The sequence below is a fragment of the Mus caroli genome, chromosome 7, assembly GCF_900094665.2.
Source record: "Mus caroli chromosome 7, CAROLI_EIJ_v1.1, whole genome shotgun sequence".
Classification (NCBI taxonomy): domain Eukaryota; kingdom Metazoa; phylum Chordata; class Mammalia; order Rodentia; family Muridae; genus Mus; species Mus caroli.
This window is the reverse complement of record NC_034576.1, coordinates 109,993,898-110,000,496: the sequence shown is the minus strand read 5'-3', so window position 1 is coordinate 110,000,496 and position 6,599 is coordinate 109,993,898.

Below are 6,599 nucleotides of genomic sequence, written 5' to 3'. Positions count from 1 at the left end.
TGGGATATCTCTTACCAAGCAAGTGAAAGACTTTTATGATTACAATTTCAAGTCTTTAAAGAAAGAAATAAAGGCTACCATAAGACAGAAAGATCTCCTGTGTTCATGGGTTAGTAGGATTAACATAGTAAAAATGGCCACTCTTGGCCAGGCGTGGTGGCGCACGCCTTTAATCCCAGCACTCGGGAGGCAGAGGCAGGTGGATTTCTGAGTTCAAGGCCAGCCTGGTCTACAAAGTGAGTTCCAGGACAGCCAGGGCTATACAGAGAAACCCTAGCTGGAAAAAAAAAAAATCCCCACTCTACCAAAATCAATATAAAGAAAGATTCAATGCAATTCCCATAAAAATTCCAGCACAGTTCTTCACAGATCTTGAGAGATCAATTTTTCAGCTTCATGTGGAAAAACAAAAGACTCAGAACAGGTGGGAAAAAATCCTGAATAATCGTGCTGGAAGTGGGAAGGTTACAGTTTCTGAGTGAGGCTTCACTGTGAAGCCTGTGACTCTACATTAGTAATGTGAGGACTTGAGAAGGCCTCTTAGAACTGTCTGTAGTCCAGTTCATTCGGTCTTCACTTGATTTGGCTTTTAAACTCACATGTGAGACACATATTGTCCTTACAATGAAACTTTTCTGAAACTCTCCCACTTCTATGCTTTTAGGAGATAAAATAAACACTGGGCCAAAAGCTGTGAACATCACAAGTGCAAGGAAGTACAACATTCTGCTCTAAACATATTTCCTTGGCATATGATAACTGGAGATGAAAATAGCTCTGAAAATAAGCCTTTTTGTGAAAGCAATTTACATTTATCTACATCAGTAGAGAAAGTGGAGAATGAAGGCAAAGACATGTCCTCTGATGCATGTACCTGTCTATCTCAGAAAGATCTTTACACAGGAAGAACAGATGGGGGAGAGTCCTAACCCCTGCCCAGCAGAGATCCCACAGGTTTTCCTTTGAGGGTTGCTATGTGGGTAACTGTGCTTTATGAAACAACCTTTGGGGCCTTGTGTTTCTGGTGATTTAGGGTAGAGAGACCTAACAAACCTAGCAAGCTAGACATGAGTACTGATCTCATCATGCCACTGAAAACAGGCAAGATGGTGGAAAGCAGAAAGAAGTGATTTTGTGTGGCCAAACAGGAAAGAGATCCAATAACCACCTAAGTCCATCTTCAGGGTCCTGACATGAGGGTTAGGTTTACATTGAGTGCTCAAGGTATACATAACCACACAGTCCTGGTCAATATGTAGTCCCATCATTAACCAATAGCTTTCTCCTAGCTCCCTGCCCATCAGGCAAATTGTCATAACTGAGTAAAATCTCTTCAAGGCAAGCTTCCCCTCTCACTTTTCCTTCCTCAGCATGACACTTCTGGAGAAGTTCCACTTACTTGAGGCCCACTGTATCAGTAGCCTGAGAAGCAAAGCACAGGTGTCTCTTTCCAGAAGGTTTTCCCTCTTGTCAGGATGTTTACAAACACACTTTCTCACTCTCCTTTTTAAAAAGGTTTTTAACTGTTTTGATTTTTATTGTATTTGTATGCATGGTTTTTTGTTTGGTTGTTTGTTGTTGTTGTTGTTGTTTTGCCTGCATATATGTCATTTGCATGCCTTGATACCTAAAGAGGCCAAAAGAGGGCATTGGATCCCCTGGGACTGGAGTTACAGATGGGTACAAGGAATCAAGCCTGGGTCTTGTGGAAGTGCAACTAGCTCTTAACCACTGAACCATCCCTCCAGCTCCACACTCCCTCCCTTGACCTCATGGCTTGTATTGTAACCTTACCACCTCAAATAGCCAGGATCCCTCTTCCCCTCTTCCTTTGTGTAAGATACAAGTGAGAACCATGTGGCCCTTTCCATGAGACTCAGACATCGCCAATAGCTTCTATACCTGTATGCTTTCTGCTAACCTATCTAATGCCTGTTTAACCTCTCCGAGTAAAATGCCAAAATTTTAGAGGGAGAAGAGGTGAATGTTAAGCTTTCCTACACCAGTCCCAGCTGTATTAAAGAAGTGGAGTTGAGAATGTTTGCCTTCATTTCTCTTTATGAGCCATTCATTCCCACTCTCCACCCTCTATAGTCCCACCTTCCTCTGATTGGAGGACCGAGGCTCTCATCCCCAGATGGTACAACTCTGTGCAGGTGGCAGGATCCCCCTGGAAACAGCATTTGCTTTCCCATTGACTCCCTATTGCTCCAAGCTGTGAACTCACAGTCACTACCTTCTGGGGGCTGGAGCTCAGCCTCTGCCACAACAGATGCTGTTTGAGAAGAGTTGAAGCAACTGCTGTAAATATTGGTGGGTTGCTTGATGAGCATCGTCAGCGTAGCTCAGCAGTCATAGCTGTTAAGGAAAGAGATTCCTGGGAGTGGGAAGGACAACAGGAATAGGATTCTGCAAGCTGTTCTTTTCACTCTTCCCGATCTCAGTCTCAAGCCAACTCTTTGTCAGTCAGGGATCTTGATCCCTTTTGCCTTTCTACAGTCGTGCCTGAGAAAATCCCTGACATCCCTCAGAAATGTACAAAGTTTTCCATAGTCTCCTTCTTTTTGTTCTGAGATAGAGTCTCCTGTAGTACAGACTGGCCTCAACTGTCATTATAGAACATAAGATGGCCTTGAACTTCTGATTTTTCTGCCTCTACGTGTTGCCATCACAAGTATACATCACCATATCTGGCTTATGTAGTGCTGAAGATTGAACCCAGCTTAATTCACACTAGGCCACTACTCTGCCAACTGAGCTACTTTCCCATCCTACCAGTGTCACATTTCTGTTATGAGTGTCTAGGTTGAGGACATTTCAAAGATTCAAGTACAGCCAATGCTCCATCTCCACCTGCAGTGTTCAATGGGGAATTCTGACCAGGTAGCACCAATATTCTTTGTTTTTAAATTCCTAAAGAAAAAACAAGGGGAAAATCCAATTCTACCTAGAATTGGTCATTGTCAGTGCCTAGAGTAGTCTACGATATCCATGTGCGTCATAAAACTCACTCCTGTCAAACAAATGTGGCTGCTGTGATACTTTGTCCTGGATGACATTTTAGTAAAATACACAATGGATAAGTCAGCTCAGAGAAAAGAGGAGAGCGGTCATGTTACCTGGCAGAGACAATGAGCTGGAGTTGTGAATTTAGAAAAGAGGTTGAGAACAAAAGCAATTAGGACATTAGAAAAGGGCAAACTTCTGAGCCAAAATACAGGAGAGATACCTTTTTAAATAGTCTAAAGACAAACTTATAGAGATTAAAAATAGTTCATTTAATGTATTGCTGTCATAACAAATTATTATAAACTCAATCGTTCAAAATGCATTTATTCTCTGATAATTCTGGAATTTATTCTCTGATAATTCTGGAAGCTAGAAGCGTAACAGTTGCTCAGGCTACAAGTCAAAGTGACAGCAGGGCTCAACCTTTTACCAAAAATTCTGGGGGAAAATATTATTTCCTTGGATTTCAGTTTCTAGTGGCAACCTGGCCATCTTGGCGTATGGCCCCTTCTCCCATCTTCAAGGCTCATCATCCACACGGCTGCTGTCTTCTCACTGCCATGACTTTCAGTATCTTCTCTGAGCTTCATATATGGACCCATCATCTCAGGTTCCCAGACAGCCTAGGTGAGTCTCCTTGTCCCAGGATTCCTTTTTTGTTTGTTTGTTTGTTTTTATTCACATTATATCTACATTGCTTCCTGCCCCACCCTCCTCTCTAGTTCTACCCTTATAAATCCCTCTCCCCATTACCCACTCCTGTTGGGGATTTGTTCTAATGCTTTGATTCAATCAGGAATCTGCATGTCCAAATGCTGAAGGTCCTTGTCCCCAGTTGGTTTTTTGATTGATCAGTAAAGATGCCAATGGCTAATGGTTGGGCATGTGGAAGGACACTTAGAGTTGTAAGGGTAGGATGCAGAGAGGAATAAGGCAGTATGGCCATGGCTCAGTGACTCAAGGAAGAAGAACATGATGCCATAGCAGCAGGAGATAAAACCAGCCAGCCATGTGAGACTTCGGGTAAGTGGCCACTGGCCACTTCTTCGGTTGGGCCTGGGGTAGGAGAGGAAGGTTTAGGAGTGCCCAGCCTTTGAGCCAGCCAAGGCATTTTAAAAATAAGCCAGTGTGTGTGTGTGTGTGTGTGTGTGTGTGTGTGTGTGTCTTTCATTTGAGGATCCAAAAATAGCTCCTGGGTAGGTGCAAGCGTGCAATTTACTAGGAACACAAAGCGGTGTAGCAAAAACTCTCCACTACACATTTCCCTTCTACTCAGAGAAGGAGAAGCTCCCCTTGGATACCACCCCAGCCTGGGATATCTGGTCACAGTAGGATTAAATACATTCTCTCCCACTGAAGCCAACCAAGCAGTCCAGTTAAGGGAAAGGGACTCAATGGCAGGCAACAGAGTCAGAGACAGCCCCCACTCCAATTGTTAAGGGACTCAGAAGAAAACCAAGCTGCACACCTGCTACAAATGTGTAGGGGGCCTAGTTTCAGCCCCTGGATATTTTTGGTTGGTGGTTCAGTCTCTGTAAGTGTCCTAAAATTCTTAACCGCAGTCTGAGACATGGGGTTGGGGGGGGGGATTATTTTTACTATTCCCCACTCAACAACATTTCATGCCAATATAGGAATATGTTTGTTGGCAAAATTCATGATGCTCTTGTTTTTAATAGCTGAGTAGTGTTCCATTGTGTAGATGAACCACACTTTCTTTATCCAGTAGTTGAGAAACATCTGGGTTATTTCCAGTTTTTGACTATTGCCAATAAAGCTTCTATGAACATAGTTGAGCAAGTGTCCTTGTGATATGGTGGAGCATCTTTGGGTATATGCCCATGAGTGGTATAGCTGAATCTTGAGGTAGAACTATTCCCAGTTTTTTGAGAAACTGCCAAATTGATTTCCAGAGTAGTTGTATAAGTTTGCACTCCCACCAGCAAAGGAGGAGTGTTCCCTTTGTTTCACATCCTTGTCAGCATGTGTTGTCCCTTAAGTTTTTTTTNTTTTTTGTTTTTTTTTTTTTTAATCTTAGCCTTTCTTATGGGTGTAAGGTGGAATCTCAGGGTCATTTTGATTTGCATTTCCCTGTTGACTAAGGACACTGAACATTCCTTTAAGTGTTTCTTAGCCATTAGAGATTCCTCTGTTGAGAATTCTCTGTTTAGCTCTGTACCCCATTTTTTAATTGGATTATTGGGTTGTTGGTGTCGAACTTCTTATACAAATGGATGTAACTAGAAAATATCATCCTGAGTGAGGTAACACAGACCCCAAAGGACATGTCTATTATGTACTCATTTATAAGAGGATATGAGCCATAAACTAAAGGATATCCACACTACAATCCCCAGATCCAAAGAAGCCAAATAACAAGGATGAGCCAAGATAGGATGCTTGAAACTTCCTCAGAAGGGAAAATAAAAGTTATAGGAAGTGGATGGAGGGAGGGAAATGGGTAGGGGAGGGAAAGAGGAAGGAAATGGGGTCAGGGGGATCACATGTAGGGAGATCAAAGCAGAGAAAACTGAAATCAGCAGGAAGGGGGGCATCTCTAGGACATGTCAAAGACCTGGGATGGGTGAAGGCCCCAGGGAATCTATAGCTGAGACCTCTAGCAGTGCTGGACATGGAGCCTTCTATAGCTAGGTAGGACTCTAGTGAAGGGATAAGGACAGCAACCCACCCACAAAATCTTTGGCATAAATTGTGCTGTGCCTACAAAATGTGCAGGGACAAAGATGGAGCAGAGACAAAGGGAATCACCAACCAAAGACTGGCCCAAATTGAGACCCATCGCATAGGCAACAACCAAACCCTGACACTATTAATGATAGTCAGTTAACTTACAAACAGGAGTCTAACATAACTGTCCTCTGAAAGACTCAACCCAGCAGCCAGTAGAAACAGATGCAGAACCCTACAGACTTATGGAAGAGTTGGGGAGAAAATTGATGGATCCAAAGAGGACAGGGACTCCACAGGAAGACCAAAGGGGTCAATTAACCTGTACTCTTGGGGGCTACCAGACACCAAAGAGTGAGCATGGACTGGACCTAGGTCTCCAGCACATATGTAGTGGACATATAGCTTAGCCTTCAGGTCTTCATGCAGGTCCCCCAGCAACTGGAGCAGGCACACCACTAAACCTGTAGCCAGCCTGTGAATCCTGTTCCCCTAACTGGGTTGCTTTGTCTGGCCTCTTTGGGAGAGGATGTGTCTAGTCCTGTAGTGACTTGGTGTGCCATGGTGGGGTGATTCTGGCGGTGGGGGATACTCTACCTCCTCAGAAGAGAAGAGGAGGGGGGAAATGCTGCAAGGAGCTGTGAGAGGGGGGTTGGGGGAGGAGGCTGATATCAGGATGTAAAATGAATAAATAAATTGATGAAAAAGAAATATACTATTTAATGATAAAAACAAAGACATTATTTCTTTGCCATCATTCTTTAGCACATAAATATCACACTGGTATCTCTTCTGGGCTGGATTGTGTCACGGGGTTTGTTTTTTAAAATTGCTGTTTGAGCTACCAACTTGAATTTCATAATATATATGAAATTTTGCTTGAGATTGGGGCAGAATTTCAA